This window comes from Pelophylax lessonae, assembly GCF_965119305.1.
Source record: "Pelophylax lessonae genome assembly, chromosome: 3".
Taxonomy (NCBI): Eukaryota; Metazoa; Chordata; class Amphibia; order Anura; family Ranidae; genus Pelophylax; species Pelophylax lessonae.
In genome coordinates, this window is record NC_138770.1 from 40,744,600 (window position 1) to 40,760,951 (window position 16,352).

General features: G+C 47.2%; 3 protein-coding genes across 3 annotated transcripts in view; 1 reads left to right on the top strand and 2 right to left on the bottom strand.

The window, feature by feature from the left end:
- Positions 1 to 16,352, bottom strand: part of LOC309550292 (uncharacterized protein) — a 979,642-nt gene that overhangs the window by 642,771 nt on the left and 320,519 nt on the right.
- LOC309550683 (uncharacterized protein) overlaps positions 1 to 16,352 on the top strand; it is a 3,164,715-nt gene that overhangs the window by 32,923 nt on the left and 3,115,440 nt on the right. The window lies entirely within an intron of this gene.
- Positions 1 to 16,352, bottom strand: part of LOC309550021 (uncharacterized protein) — a 56,364-nt gene that overhangs the window by 3,476 nt on the left and 36,536 nt on the right.

The following is a 16,352-nucleotide window of genomic DNA, read 5'->3' on the forward strand; positions in this document are numbered from 1 at the left end:
CAATCACTTTATGTTCCCAACCCTCAACTCCACCTACCTGATAATGGTGAGGGATGGTGTGACCTTCCTGTGTGGAATCCCGGGAATACAGAGGACGGGGACATCTCTCTGGTGGGTTCCCATTACTGGATCCATCTGTAGGAAACACACACACTGACTGAATACATTGTTTCTATGTGTTTATCAGATGATGGGGGATCTAGGTGGAGCCTCCGTACTGCTCTCTCCTTTACAATAAAGTCTCCTCTTACCCGGTGATGTGAGGGGCGGCTGATTCTCCATCATGACGTCCTTGTAGAGATCCTTGTGTCCTTCTAAATACTCCCACTCCTCCATGGAGAAATAGACAGTGACATCCTGACACCTTATAGGAACCTGACACACACAATGATACAGTCACCATCCAGACACATCCCTTGTCTGTTACTGGATAATGTCCCAGAATTCCCAGCACCGCTCACCTCTCCTGTCAGCAGCTCCATCATCTTCTTGGTGACTTCCAGAATCTTATTGCTGTTTATCTCAGGTGTCAAAGAGTGGGATGGAGGCACTGTGATGGTCATATCATCTCCAGACTTCACAGGAGGAAAACTCTGTATTAAAAAAAAAAACAAAAAAAAAACATCGATACGAATCCTGCTCGCCATTTCAGTGATGTTTGTATTCTCTTAATAGAGATACGTGTGAGGTCATATGACCTCCCAGAATTCTCCTCACCTCTCCGATTAGCAGGTAGATGATCTCCAGGGTGAGGTTTAGTATATTCTCAGACATTTTACTTGTGCCCTCGTCCATTCTTGTTAATGTGGTCATGTGATCCATGCAGGTTTTCCTGTAGACAGAGAATTGTCTGGACTGTATTAGTTGTACAATAGGAGGATGGGGATGTAAGGGGTTAATAGGCGAGCTGCGCTCAGTGGGAATTGACATATGTGCCAATTGCTTCCCTCTAGTGACGATTTGTAGATAGCTGTTGCTTGGTAAACATCACAGAGATAATTGTTTATAGACAGGTACTTCCTGTCCCTGATCGATGGATCAGAAGCTCTGATTGAAGCATTGGAATTTCTCATAAAGGGGACTTTGTAGGAAGATGAAACAGAACTAGACTACATGGCCTTCAATGCAGGGGCTGCTGCTGCTGTACTTCATCCAGACAAGAAGTAGAGAGTATTAGGCAAGAGTTCCTGTGTTCTAAAAATTTTACTGAAGTCTGGTAACACAAGTATCTCTGCCCTAATGTTATTATCTCACACGCACAGTGGCAGATAGCTAGGTCCGTACTACTGTTATGTATGCAGGGATCATCTTGAAGTATATTATTAGTTAAACCTTTTTATTAAAATAGTTTATATGAAGCTCCTGTTACTTTAGTTAACTGTTGTCCCCTCTGGTCTGGGATTATTTTGCTAGCTTTAGCTTAGGGCTCAATAAACAGCATAGGGTAGAGCCAGGTTAGGCATCTGATGGCTCAGGAAGTTAAAGGTCCAGTTGCATGGCAGATTAGAAGTTGGGGGTTGAGTAGAGTAGATAGGCTGACATTGAGGTTCGGTGTCACACCACAGACATTTTCGGTAAGAAGTTGCATCCCAGGCTGGTCAAGCACTATGCTGGGATCTCTGCATCACCACCAACCCAGTGTTCAGCTTTTCATATCCAGAAAGGGCATTGCACACGCAATCATCTACCAGGATTTTTTCACTACATATATATATTGTGACAGTGCGAGGCCGTGCCATGATGTGAGTTTAGAAAATGGTAGGGATGCACCGAAATGAAATGCTTGGCCGAAGGCTGAATACCGAACGCGGTGTTTCGCATTTTTTCCATTTATTTTGCCAATTTTTAGGGGGCACGCTGATGGGCACATTTTATGTTAGGGGGCACGCTGATGGGCACATTTTATGTTAGGGGGCACTCTGATGGGCAAAACAAAACATTTAAATCAGCGTTGCTCTTAACATAAAATATGCCCATTAGCGTGCCCCTTAACATAAAATATGCCCATCAGAGTGCCCCTTAACATAAAATATGCTCATCAGCATGTCCCTTAGCATAAAATAAGGGGCACGCTGATGGCCACATTTTATGTCAAGGGAGCACTCTGTTGGGCACATTTTTTTTCTTTTTTTTTTTTTAAGGGGCACTTTATAGGGCACTCTAATGAGCATGGCAAGTGGCAACAACATATGGCAGTCTGCACACTAATGCTTGTGCAGCTACCGTATTCTCCCCCAAATGTGCTCCACATACCTGAACTGCAGCCAGGTCGGAGCCAAAAGCCGTGAACAGGGGGGCGGGGCATGCACATAGTGTCACGCTCGCTGGACCTAGTGTGAAGGAGCCGCAGTCAGGAGCAGGGGGCGGGACGCGCGCGTGACGTCACACCCCCTACTCGCGGCCGGACAGGACACCGGCGGCGTGTGAGCAGGGAGCCGGGAGCCGCAATGAGGAAGGGGAGCGGTCCGGGCGGAAGCATCGCGCGGGCCGCCATTTAGTGACCGCCGCTGACATTGTTCGGCACAAAATTATTCGGCCTTTTGACTTATTCGGCCGAACACCGAAAGTGCTATTTTTTCTATTTTCGGCCGAATAATGTTCGGCCGCCGAACATTCGGTGCATCCCTAGAAAATGGATATAGAAATGACACAGGATTCATAAAGATATGGTTTGATAAGCTCTGGCATGTTTGAGACTTTTTCTTCAACTCTTCAACTTTTTTGTTTCAAACATCTATCTATCGCTCAAAAAAATTAAAGTAACACTTTGAAAACACATTAGAACTCAATGGGGAAAAATCTCATTCAAGATATCTATACTGGTATGGACTGGGTAATGTGTTAGGATCTATACTGGTATGGACTGGGTAATGTGTTAGGATCTATACTGGTATGGACTGGGTAATGTGTTAGGATCTATACTGGTATGGACTGGGTAATGTGTTAGGATCTATACTGGTATGGACTGGGTAATGTGTTAAGATCTATACTGGTATGGACTGGGTAATGTGATAGGATCTATACTGGTATGGACTGGGTAATGTGTTAGGAAGGAAAAGATGCCACATCGTTTGATGGAAATGAAAATTATCACCCTACAGAGGGCTGAATTCAAAGACACCCCGAAAATCAAAGTGAAAAAATGATGCAGCAGGCTAGTCCATTTTCCTGAAATTTCATTGCAGCAACGCAGAATGGTCCTTAGCAGTTTGCATGGCCCCCACATGCTTTTATGCATGCCTGACAACGTTGGGGCATGTTCCTAATGAGACGACGGATGGTGTTCTGGGGTATTGCCTCCCATATCTGAGGTGCAACCTGGCGGCGTCTCATGGACCGAAACATAATGTCCCAGAGGTGTTCTATTGGATTTAGGTCAGGCGAGTGTGGGGGCCATTCAATGGTATCAATTCCTTCATCCTCCAAGAACTGGCTGCATACTCTCACCACATGAGGCCGGGCATTGTCGTGCACCAGGCGGAACCCAGGACCCACTGCACCTACATAGGTTCTGACAATGGGTCCAAAGCTTTCATCCCGATTCCTAATGGCAGTCAGGGTTCATTGTCTAGCCTGTAGAGGTCTGTGGCGTCCCTCCATGGATATGCCTCCCCAGACCATCACTGACTTACCACGGTCATGCTGATCGATGTTACAGGCAGTATACCTTTCTCCATGGCTTCTCCAGACCCTTTCACGTCTGTCACATGTGCTCAAGGTGAACCTGCTCTCATCTGTGAAAAGCAAAGGGTGCCAGTGGCAGACCTGCCAATTCTGGTGTTCAATGGCAAATGCCAATCAAGCTCGGCGGGGCCAGGCAGCGAGCACAGGGCCCACTAGAGGACGTCGGGCCCTCAGGCCACCCTAATGTAGTCTGTTTCTAATTGCTTGGTCAGAGACATTTACACCAGTGGCCTGATGGAGGTCATTTTGTAGGGCTCTGGCAGTGCTCATCCTGTTCCTCCTTGCACAAAGGTGCAGATACCGATCCTGCTGATGGGTTAAGGGCCTTCTACAGCCCTGTCCAGCTCTCCTAGAGTAACTGTCTGTCTCCTGGAATCTCCTCCATGCTCTTGAGACTGTGCTGGAAGACACAGCAAACCCTCTGGCAATGACACGTATTGATGTGCCATCCTGGAGGAGTTGGACTGCCTGAGCCACCTCTATAGGTTCCAGGTATCGCTCCTAATGCTACCAGTAGTGACACTGACCCCAGCCAAATGCAAAACTAGTAAAAAACAGTCAGAAAAGATGAGTAGGGAAAAAATGTCAGTAGCCTCCAACTGTAAAACCATTCCTGTTTTGGAAGTTTTGTCTCATTTTTGCCCATCTAGTGCACCTGTTGTTAATTTCATTAACACCAAAGCAGCTGAAACTGATTACCAACCCCCTCTGCTACTTAACTGACCAGATCAGTAGCCCAGGAGTTTAATTGTCTTGATGCTATACTTGGATTAAAAAGTGTTCCTTTCATTTTTTGAGGTGTGTGTGTATTTATGTTCATATACAGTATTGGATGTATGTGCTATTACTGATATTTTATCGTATAAAGTTTGCATTATTTCTGTGTGCATCTATATTCTTGTGGTTGTTGTTATATACTTGGTGCAGTATTTCATCCCCTCACAAAAATTTTTCTTGGATTACTGGTTCATTTTTAATTGGTTAACTCCTTCACTTGGGGGGGAGGGGGGGCGGAAGGAGAGTGCTGTACAAGGGGTTGGAGGTCATTGATATATAAATTCTTCAACCCTGTGCATAACGCACTCCTGCACCCTGCACCCTGTGCGTAATGCACTCCTGAACCCTGCACCCTGTGCGTATCGCACTCCTGAAGCCTGCACCCTGTGCGTAATGCACTCCTGAAGCCTGCACCCTGTGCGTAATTCCTCCTGAACCCTGCACCCTGTGCGTAATGAACTCCTGAACCCTGCACCCTAAGCATAATGAACTCCTGAACCCTGCACCCTGAGCGTAATGCACTCCTGAACCCTGCACCCTGAGCGTAATGCACGTTCGGGGGGGGGCAATGTGTACAGGGAGGAGGCAATGTGTACAGAGAGAGGGGTGACATGTGCAGGGGGGGGCAATGTGTACAGGGGGGGACAATGTGTACAGGGAGAGGGGTGACATGTGCAGGGGGGGGGGGGCAATGTGTACAGTGAGGAGGCAATGTGTACAGGGAAGTGGGTAACATGTGCAGGGGGGGAAATGTGTACAGGGAGGGGGGCAATGTGTACAGGGAGGGGGGTGACATGTACAGGGGGGGGCAATGTGTACAGGGAGGGAGGTGACATGTGCAGCTGGGGGGGCAACGTGTACAGGGAGGTGGGTGACGTGCAGGTGGGGCAATGTGTACAGGGAGGGGGCAATGTGTACAAGGAAAGGCAATGCATACAGGGAGAGGGGTGACATGTGCAGAGGGGGCAATGTGTACAGGGAGGGGGGTGACATGTGCAGGGGGGGGCAATGTGTACAGGGACAGGCAATGCATACAGGGAGGGAGGTGACATGTGCAGAGGGGGCAATGTGTACAGGGAGGGGGGGGGATGACATGTGCAGGGGGGGGGCAATGTGTACAGGGAGAGGCAATGCATACAGGGAGAGGGGTGACATGTGCAGGGGGGGGCAATGCATACAGGGAGAGGCAATGCGTACAGGGAGAGGGGTGACATGAACAGAGGGGGCAATGTGTACAGGGGGGGGCAATGCGTACAGGGAGAGGCAATGCGTACAGGGAGAGGGGTGACACGTTCGGGGGGGGGGGGCAATGTGTACAGGGAAGGGGGTAAAAAGTGCAGGGGGGGCAATGTGTACAGGAAGGAGGCAATGTGTACAGGGAGAGGGGTGACACGTGCAGGGGGGGGGGGGGGCAATGTGTACAGGGAGGGGGGTGACACGTGCATGGGGGGGGCAATGTGTACAGGGAGAGGCAATGCATACAGGGAGAGGGGTGACATGTGCAGGGGGGGCAATTTGTATAGGGGGGGCAATGTGTACAGGGAGAGGCAATGCGTACAGGGAGAGGGGTGACATGTGCAGGGGGGGGGGCAATGTGTACAGGGAGGGGGCGACACGTGCGGGGGCAATGTGTACAGGGACTCAGGGAGGGGGGTGACATGTGCAGGGGGGGGCAATGTGTACAGGGAGGAGGCAATGTGTACAGGGAGAGGGGTGACATGTGCAAGGGGGGGCAATGTGTATTGGGGGGGGCAATTTGTACAGGGAGGGGGGTGACATGTGCAGGGGGGCAATGTGTACAGGGATGTGGGTGACATGTGCAGGGGTGGGGGCAATGTATACAGGGAGAGGCAATGCATACAGGGAGGGGGGTGACATGTGCAGGGGGGGTGACATGTGCAGGGAGGGCAATGCGTACAGGGAGGGGGTGACATTTGCAGGGGAGGCAATGTGTACAGGGAGGGGGCAATGCGTACAGGGAGAGGCAATACGTATAGGGAGAGGGGTGACATGTGCAGGGGGGGGAAATGTGTATGGGGGGGGGGGGGGGACAATGCGTACAGGGAGAGGGGTGACATGTGCAGGGGAGGAAATGTGTACGGGGGGGGGGGCAATGCGTACAGGGAGAGGCAATGCGTACAGGGAGAGGGTGACATGCAGGGGGGGGTAATGCATACAGGAAGAGGCAATGCGTACAGAGAGAGGGGTGACATGTGCAGGGGGGGCAATGTGTACAGGGAGAGGGGTGACATGTGTAGGGGGGGCAATGTGTACAGGGGGGGGGCAATGCGTACAGGGAGAGGGGTGACATGTGCAGGGGGGGGGGGGACAATGCGTACAGGGAGAGGCAATGCGTACAGGGAGAGGGGTGACATGTGCAGGGAGGGCAATGTGTACAGGTAGGGGGAAATGTGTACAGAGAGAGGGCCGTGTGTACAGGAGGAGTTTTCTTTCATCGATCGACTTCAGCCTGTCATAATTTTTCACATACAATCGCTGCCAGTGGCTGTAGCCACCGGCAGTGAGCATTGTGCTCTGCCAGCCAGGAAGGCTCCCCATCAGGCAGCAGAACACAATAGCCCTGCAGGACGGATTCCCACATCAACAGTGAGTGTCGGTTCACACTATGGCGACACGACTTCGGGCGACTTAATGAAGTCGCCGTGCACCGCAACTTCGGTGCGACTTGCACCGGCTTCACATAATGGAAGTCAATGCAGGTCGCTCCGACTTTGTCCAAAAGTAGTGCAAGAACCTTTTTCTAAGTCGGAGCAACTTGAGTCGCTCCTATTAGAATGGTTCCAATTGCACAGCATGGTCCGCGACTTGTCAGGCGACCAAGTCGCCTGACAAGTCAGAACAGTGTGAACCAGCACTGATTGTGTTGATGGGGTAATCAATTTTCTTTCCTTCTGTGGTGGAAGGAAAGAAAATGATATCATCTGTCTGCTGCTTAACTCTTTAGACACTTAAGAGTATCTGGCACATGGTGGGAGCATCTTGGCATGGGGTGGACGCGGCAGGTGGTAGTGGGGGGGGGGGGCCTAGGTCAACTTTTGCTTTGGGGCCGCAAGCTTCAAGTTACGTCTCTGTCAGTCGTGTTTGGGATCCAAACTTCCTTGAAGGTCACTGAACAACACTCTGACTGAACCCAGGTATCTTCATCACATCTCCATGAGAAGGAGAGACATCCCCAAAATGAAGAGAATGTCTGTAAGTGGGGAAATGTTCTACCCCTGAAGGGGTTAATCTAGGTTTCCACACTATATATGTGTGTATCATCATCTGCTGGAGATAAAAGACGTCACAGTGACTATGGAGGAAGAGGACGACCATGACGGGGGGGGGTTACTGGGTGTAAATAGAAAATAAGATCTTATTACCTCCTCTTCTACCACTTCCAGCGATGTCTTCCCTCTACTTCCTCCCGACTCACCTCTCACCCGGAACTTCCTATTTATACTTGACATCACTTCCTGTTTGTACCTGACACTACTTCCTGTTTGTATTCCATAGAGACTTTTTGTTTCGGTATTAGTGAGATCACCACCTTGTGGAGCAAAGAAATGTCTCATATTATGAACACAGCCTTGTCATAGTTTCCTAGTGTCCTAGATATTGTAAGACAGTCACAGTGTTAGTGAATTGGAAGCTGTTGTAGGAAAAGCTTAAGGCTGCATTCACATGTCAGCGTATGATCGCGGGCAGAACCGCCGCGGTTCCGCCCGCGATTCGGAGATTTATTGCAAATCGCGGGACGCCTAGCATTGCCCGTTGATTTGCAATAGCCCCCCAAACGCCGAGCGATGTTGCCGCGATTTACGCCCGCCGAATCGCGGAAACATCGCGCAAACAAAATCGCGGGACGCAATACGCTCCAAAGAAGCTCTTGTACTTTTTTGGAGCGTATTGCGTCCCGCGATTTTGTTTGCGCGATGTTGCCGCGATTCGGCGGGCGTAAATCGCGGCAACATCGCTCGGCGTTTGGGGGGCTATTGCAAATCAACGGGCAACGCTAGGCGTCCCGCGATTTGCAATAAACCTCCGAATCGCGGGCGGAACCGCGGCGGTTCTGCCCACGATCATACGCTGACATGTGAATGCAGCCTTAAAATACCAAGCAATGAGTCAGAAGTAACAAACAATTGTAAATGTTATTGTTGAAATTGTTAAATTAAAATTCCAAAAATTTTTTAAAGTAAACAAAAATAAATAAATAAGTGAATCTGCTTGGGTTCAACTCACAGCACCGTTCAGCGAATGCATCAAAAAATCAGTAAATTTGCGAATGTTACTGTGAACCCCATTAAAGTAAAAGAGATATCAATCCTGAAAATTAGTTGTCTCCATTTTGAGGGGTAATATTCAAGGGGTTGTAGAGCAAAGGCCATGGGTAGCTGGGCACTGTTTTAAGGAACATGTACCAATGTAAAAAAAAAAAAAAATAATAATAAGAATATATATATAGTATCTCACAAAAGTAAGTACACCCCTCACATTTTTGTAAATATTTTATTCTATCTTTTCATGTGACAACACTGAAGAAATGACGCTTTGCTACAATGTAAAGTAGTGAGTGTACAGCTTGTATAACAGTGTAAATTCGCTGTCCCTCAAAATAACTCAACACACAGCCATTAATGTCTAAACCGCTGGCAACAAAAGTGAGTACACCCCTAAGTGGAAATGTCCAAACTGGGCCCAAAGTGTCAATATTTTGTGTGGCCACCATTATTTCCCAGCACTGCCTTAACCCTCTTGGGCATGGAGTTCACCAGAGCTTCACAGGTTCCTCTTCCACTCCTCCATGATGACATCACAGAGCTGGTGGATGTTAAAGACCTTGCGCTTCTCCACCTTCTGTTTTAGGATGCCCCACAGATGCTCAATAGGGTTTAGGTCTGGAGACATGCTTGGCCAGTCCATCACCTTTACCCTCAGCTTCTTTAGCAAGGCAATGGTCATCTTGGAGGTGTGTTTGGGGTCGTTATCATGTTGGAATACTGCCCTGCGGCCCAGTCTCCGAAGGGAGGGGATCATGCTCTGCTTCAGTATGTCACAGTACATGTTGGCATTCATGGTTCCCTCAATGAACTGTAGCTCCCCAGTGCTGGCAGCACTCATGCAGCCCCAGACCATGACACTCCCACCACCATGCTTGACTGTAGGCAATACACACTTGTCTTTGTACTCCTCACCTGGTTGCAGCCACACACGCTTGACACCATCTGAACCAAATAAGTTTATCTTGGTCTCATCAGACCACAGGACATGGTTCCAGTAATCCATGTACTTAGTCTGCTTGTCTTCAGCAAACTGTTTGCTGGCTTTCTTGTGCATCATCTGTAGAAGAGGCTTCCTTCTGGGATGACAGCCATGCAGACCAATTTGATGCAGTGTGCAGCGTATGGTCTGAGCACTGACAGGCTGACCCCCCCCCCCCCCCCACCCCTTCAACCTCTGCAGCAATGATGGCAGCACTCATACGTCTATTTCCCAAAGACAACCTCTGGATATGACGCTGAGCACAAGCACTTAACATCTTTGGTCGACCTTGGCGAGGCCTGATCTGAGAAGAACCGGTCCTGTTAAGCCCCTGTATGGTTTTGACCACGAGCTGCAGCTCAGTTTCAGGGTCTAGAAAATATTCTTATAGCCTAGGCCATCTTTATGTAGATCACCAATATTTTTTTCAGATCCTCAGATAGTTCTTTACCATGAGGTGCCATGTTGAACTTCCAGTGACCAGTATGAGAGAGTGAAAGCGATAACACCAAATTTACCACACCTGCTCCCCATTCACACCTGAGACCTTGTAACACTAACGAGTCACATGACACCGGAGAGGGAAAATGGCTAATTGGGCCCAATTTGGACATTGTCACTTAGGGGTGTACTCACTTTTGTTGCCAGCGGTTTAGACATTAATGGCTGTGTGTTGAGTTATTTTGAGGGGACAGTAAATTTACACTGTTATACAAGCTGTACACTCACTACTTTACATTGTAGCAAAGTGTCATTTCTTCAGTGTTGTCACATAAAAAGATAGAATAAAATATTTATAAAAATGTGAGGGGTGTACTCACTTTTGTGAGATAGTGTATATATATACATATATATATATATATATATATATAAATATATATAAGTGGGAAACAGCTCTTCTAATATGGTTTAAAATTAACCACTTAAGCCCCGGAGGATTTTCCTGCTAAATGACCAGGGGGTATTTTGCGATTCGGCACTGCGTGACTTTAACGGACAATTGCGCGGTCGTGCGATGCTGTACCTAAACTAATTTGACGTCCTTTTTTTCCCACAAACAGAGCTTTCTTTTGGTGGTATTTGATCACCTGTGCGATTTTTTAATCACGCGCTATAAACAAAAAAAGAGCGTCAATTTTGCAAAAATAGCAATATTTTTCACAATTTTTTATATGAAATTCACAAAAAAAAATGTAAAAATCTAAATTTTTTAACATTTTCGGCCAATTTGTTTTATGCTACATATGTTTGGTAAAAAAAAAAAATCGCAAAAAGCGTATTTTGATTGGTTTGCGCAAAAGTTATCGCGTTTACTAACAAAGGGAAAGATTTTTGTCATTTTTGTTGTTTTTTTTTTAACGCGTAATGGCGGCGATCTGCGATTTTTCTTGCGGGACTGCGACATTGGGGCGGACAGATCGGACCCTTGACTGACATTTTTGACACTTTTGGGGTTACCAGTGACATTACTACAGTAATCAGTGCTATACATATGCACTGTTACTGTAAAATGACACTGGTAGTAAAGGGGTTAACTTTTTTTGAGAGGGAGGGGCTGTGTGTGTCCCTAGGGGCGTGATTCTAACTGTGATTGGCTGTGGCTTGAGGTGTAGGAACAATGATCAATGGTCCTACATAGTAGAACCGTATGATCACTGTTCCTACACAGGGGAGAATGACAGGCGGCTTGTTTACATCAGCCGCCTGCCTTTCTCCCGCTGTCACGGACGATCGTGAGTGAGCGGCGGACATCGGGTCTGCCGGTCACACGCGTGGGGGAGTCCATGACCGCGCGGGAGCGCGCCTCCGGTGGCGCGCACTCGCTCCCCAGAGCCTCACAGGCTAGCGACGTACCGGTACGTCACTTTGCCTGTGAGGGGCTGACCGCCGCAGTATATGTACTTGCGGCGGTCGGCAAGTGGTTAAGGTGCCCATGTAATAGTTTTTTGAAACTATCGATGCTCCCTGCTGATACGACTGCTATAGTTACATAGTTAGGCTATAGTTACTATTGAAGTGGTAGGAAATTCATGTTTTTTTTTTTTTCATTCATCTGCAAGTTTTTTTAAATGTTTTCCTCTTCCAAAAAAAAACCCCATAGGATTCCCCCTCAAATACCCCCTATATCAGACCTTTTACCTCAAACTCCCTCAGAACCAGAACAGTATCCTCAATGGCAGTCTGGTATAGATTTTGCAGAGGTATCCCACACAAAAAAAGCATTGAGGCCCCCAAAAAAGTTATGACAGAGTCTTCAGGCCAATTGGAGCTTTTGCCTAGAGAGTATTGGTCCTCCCCCAGGAGGTATAGGATCAAATTCCTTACTTCCCTAGTCCGGGGTGTCAGCTTTACCTATGAATATAAAAATGAAGTGCTAAACATTGAACTAATTTGCAAACCAATGCGTGTAGAGAACAAATATAAAAATTATACAATATGTAACATGTGAATCCAGTGTTCAAAAAGAGTTCAAAAGACCTTTGTGAACAGCCCGTGATTGACAATAATTGTCAGTAGATAAATAGTGCACCACAACAGAATGTGCAACACAGCTCCTTAACAGAACTAATGGACCACTAAAATTAGATGGTCTTAGAACACTGTGGGGATTAATATCTCCCTCCAAACCAAAAGCCTCCTCCGCTAGAGTCACGAAAAGTTTCACCACCAGGTCTCACTCAAAAGTAGAATATAAAAAACACTTCCATATTGTAAAACCGCATATCAAGCATTTATTAAAATAGATAGGTGTGCGCTCACATGGTAAAATGCAAAAACAGCTTTGCAAACAAGTAAAACCTCTATGGTGTACCTACGGGCCAGCTGCGACTGTGTCCTGAACATCCAATAGGGATCCATGTGCGTAGTAATGTCACCGTCGTAGGCCCAATGCTACGCCTTTCATCATAGATGACATTGCCTGGGGAACAGGCGAATACAAGTCAGCTTTACCCATTAATTTGAGGAATTCTGTACGATTGGATCAGATTCTTAAGTCTCTTGATCCAGTTGTTCAGTCCTGGCCCAGCACTGGAATATCTGCTGCCTTGAAGAACTGAAGGTTGTGAGTGTTACAGAAACTGATCTGTGGGGCAACCAGCCAGGTAGTTCATCCTGCAGGTTGACGGACTTTGGCTGAAAGTTATCTGACATGTCTTCAGACACTGATGATGGGAGATCTTCCTTTCAGACGTATCCAGTACAAGGATCTCTCATAAGAACGTTTATGATCAAGACTAACGGGAGGGTCTGGAAGCTGCTCCCTAAGAGAGGGGAAGTGTCAGAACCTGGAGCACCTGCTGCAGTTCTCAGTGCTCAAGGGTGTCGTTTTGGTGTCCACCCACGGGTGTCTCCCAGCAGATCCCAGTAATCAGTGTTCACCTAATGCTGGCTGCTGGGAAGGTATAGAACTCTTCCTCTAACTTCCCTCACCGCCTCAGTGTTTTGCCTGTGAGCAATATACCTGGTAATTGATGCTCTATAGGATCCTATTCCTGTAGATATAGAGTTGAAGGTTGTGTTCAGAAGAGGAGCCAGAGTCTCTTTGAAGTGTTAAAGGAAAAAGATGTTACAACACCATCATCCTACAGACCTAGGTCATTATGAAAGGTGGATGATAAAATCCTTCCAAAAAGTATAGCTGCATGCATGTCGGATCTACTCCCAACTCCTGTAGTCACCTCAGTCAGAGCTTGTTAAAGGAAGGCCTGCCGTATCTAACATCCGCAAAGTTTTATCTGCCTTGGAATATGCTAAAATTTGTCGTAGGGAGGACATAGCGGTAACATCCTTAGATACAGAGAAAGCTTTTGACAATATTGCCTTTAAAAGGCTGTTTCAAATTATGGCTGCTAAGGCCTTCTCTGGCAATGGTTTAGATTTTGTTCAAAAAAATGTATTACTCTCCTTCAGCTAGAATTTATATTATGACTTCTTTATCACAACCTATTCAATTGATGAAGGGCACCGGCATGGTCCTTGACTAGAGATAGGAGGAAATGAGGGGGAGATTATTTTGAGCAATAAAGACTGGCTGTAATACGCTTTTTACTGCTGCACTACCTCTGGGCACCACTAAAAGGAGACTCTACTCCAATCTAGCTGGCTGACCACATACAGGCAGATACGAATCTTACATACAATCTGGTACACTCTAAGGCACATATGTCAAACATAAGGCCCGTGGGCCGAATCTGGCCCTCCAATTCATTTCATATGGCCCTCACACCTCTCCTGGAGCTGCAGTAGAGCTCCAACCCTCCTTTGGGCCTCCTGCAGACCCTGCACTTTCTGCTTCCCAGCTCTGCCACCAGCTTCTTCCCAGCAGCAACACAAGGTAAGGGGGTGCGCTTTGATGTAAGGGAGGGTGGGGGTGAGCTCTTAACATCTGATGTAAGGGGTTTGGGATACTGTGGGCATCTAGTATTATAGGTGCAACTGGCCCTTTGAGGGCAATCATAATGCTGATGCGGGCCTCGATGAAGTTGAGTTTGACACTCCTGTTTTAAGGGTTGGGGAGTAGGTTAGCAATTAGCACACACTTCTAGGATTCCTCCAGCTATCCTATGAGCTAGAACCCCAGTGTTGATCACTCTTCCCACTGTCCACACACCAGACACACAACAAACGGTAGCTTGCAACCACCTAGCAGTTTGTCTGCTGACTGGTCTGCTACGCGGGGTCCAAGATGTCGTTCTGAACGGCTTCTTCTCCCGGAGCTCTGCAGGACCCACTCGCTAATTACCTGGTCCCTGCGCCTGTCATGATGTGGGAGGCTGTCTCCAAGAGCTCCATGTGCCACCAATCATCCAGCGCCAACAGCTGCAGGGGTAAACGGCTCTGGTTCCCACCGATCGATTAAGATTCCCCTCTGGCCTCTGCTGTCCACGTGCAACCCCGTGTCAGGCGAGTTGGCAGCATGGCCTCCCAGATAGACTCGGAAGAGGGGGTGAATGCTGCACAGCCTGGCATCGTGGATGTGATGGCTGCTATAGCCTCTTGTCAGGCAGCCCTAACCACTAAGATAGAGGTAGTCCAGCTGGAGATGGTTCTATTGCGGCAGGATATGGATAAGATCCAGACCTGGCTGTCTGGGGCTAAACAGAGGCTGGGGCAGGCTGAGGACTCTGTGGCAGAACACAGCACAGCTCTCTGCTCATTCCAAACAAAAGTTAGGGCATTGAAGTATAAAGCAAAGGACGCGGAGAACAGAAACCTCAGAATTGTGGGGATAGCGGAAGGAGCTGAGGGTGACAACCTGGCAGTTTGCTCCGAGACCTGCTGCCTGCGGCCTAGTTTTCACCATATTACACTGTGGAGAGAGCGCACCGCATACCACCTAAACCTGGACCATCCGGCGCTCTATCCTGTACCTTTATCCTGCAATTCCTCAACTTTTGAGATCGCGACTGGTCTGCTAGGCAACTACACACACACACACTTGTATCTCCATCTGGCAGACCTGCTAGTTTACAATCCGCATGCAATCTGCCAACACACAGTGCAATTGCATACTGATTGGCAACAAACTTAGACTGAGCACATAGACACTATAATCTAACAATCTCTCTAGAGATATGAGCCCTAGCTTATTACACAGAAGACACGTATTAATTTTATAATTTATCATCCCAAAAATGGGCAGTGCATAAAATATATACAAAGAAAAAGAATGAGTAAAAATACAAAAAAACATTCACAATTGGCTATTCACTATGAAAATTAAACAGAAATAAAGGTTACCGAGTTTATCCTGTGACAGAAGCATGTCAGAATGTCTGCAATCCACCAATTAGAAGGACTGGCTCTGTGTGAATCACCCTGACCATATCTCAAGGTTCTCAATTTATTGGAATATGGATGTGGGCTGGACTTTAGACCTTGGCCAATCAACCTTGGAGGATGTTCCCATCCCAGCCCAGAGGATGTTCTATGTTCTGAAAAGACCGGGATCAAATGGGCACTGGACGGTTCTGATGGCTGGGATGAGGATAGGATTTCTGACAGCAACGCATCCATCCAATCGCGACAGTACCAATCACTGCCCAGCTGTCATGTTCAGGCTCCATATAACCTTTTTGTGTGTTTCCCTGGGATTCTACAGGCACTACAAATATAGTTTTACATGTATATCTAGCCCAAAATGTGTACGATCAGAAGAAATAATTTTTATGTCGCTGCAACTAATATTTTAGCTTTTATAAAAGAGTTCCCCCGCTGGTTCTTGTAGACCAAATGACTAAGATTCTTCTTTGAGGTTCAGGAAGGTGACAACTCTATGTCTACAAGGATGAGATAATTTTATTGGTACCTCGGTGTCACTTCTGGTCTAGAAGCTTGTTCTGTCCTTCTTAAATGCTAATTGAAGAACGTACTGTATGACTATGACTGATTATCGATTAAGGGAATACTGTATCTTTAATACACACAAACTAAATCTACAATTACATTCTCCTATAGATCACATCACATCTCAGTTATAGGCAAAACTACCCTACTCATACAGTGTTCATGTCACACGGAGCTTCACTAATTTCTGCAAAAATTAAAAGTCAGCAGCTACAAAAACTGTAACTGCTGACTTTTAATAAACAGACACTCACCTGTCCCACCAGTCTTTGTGTCCC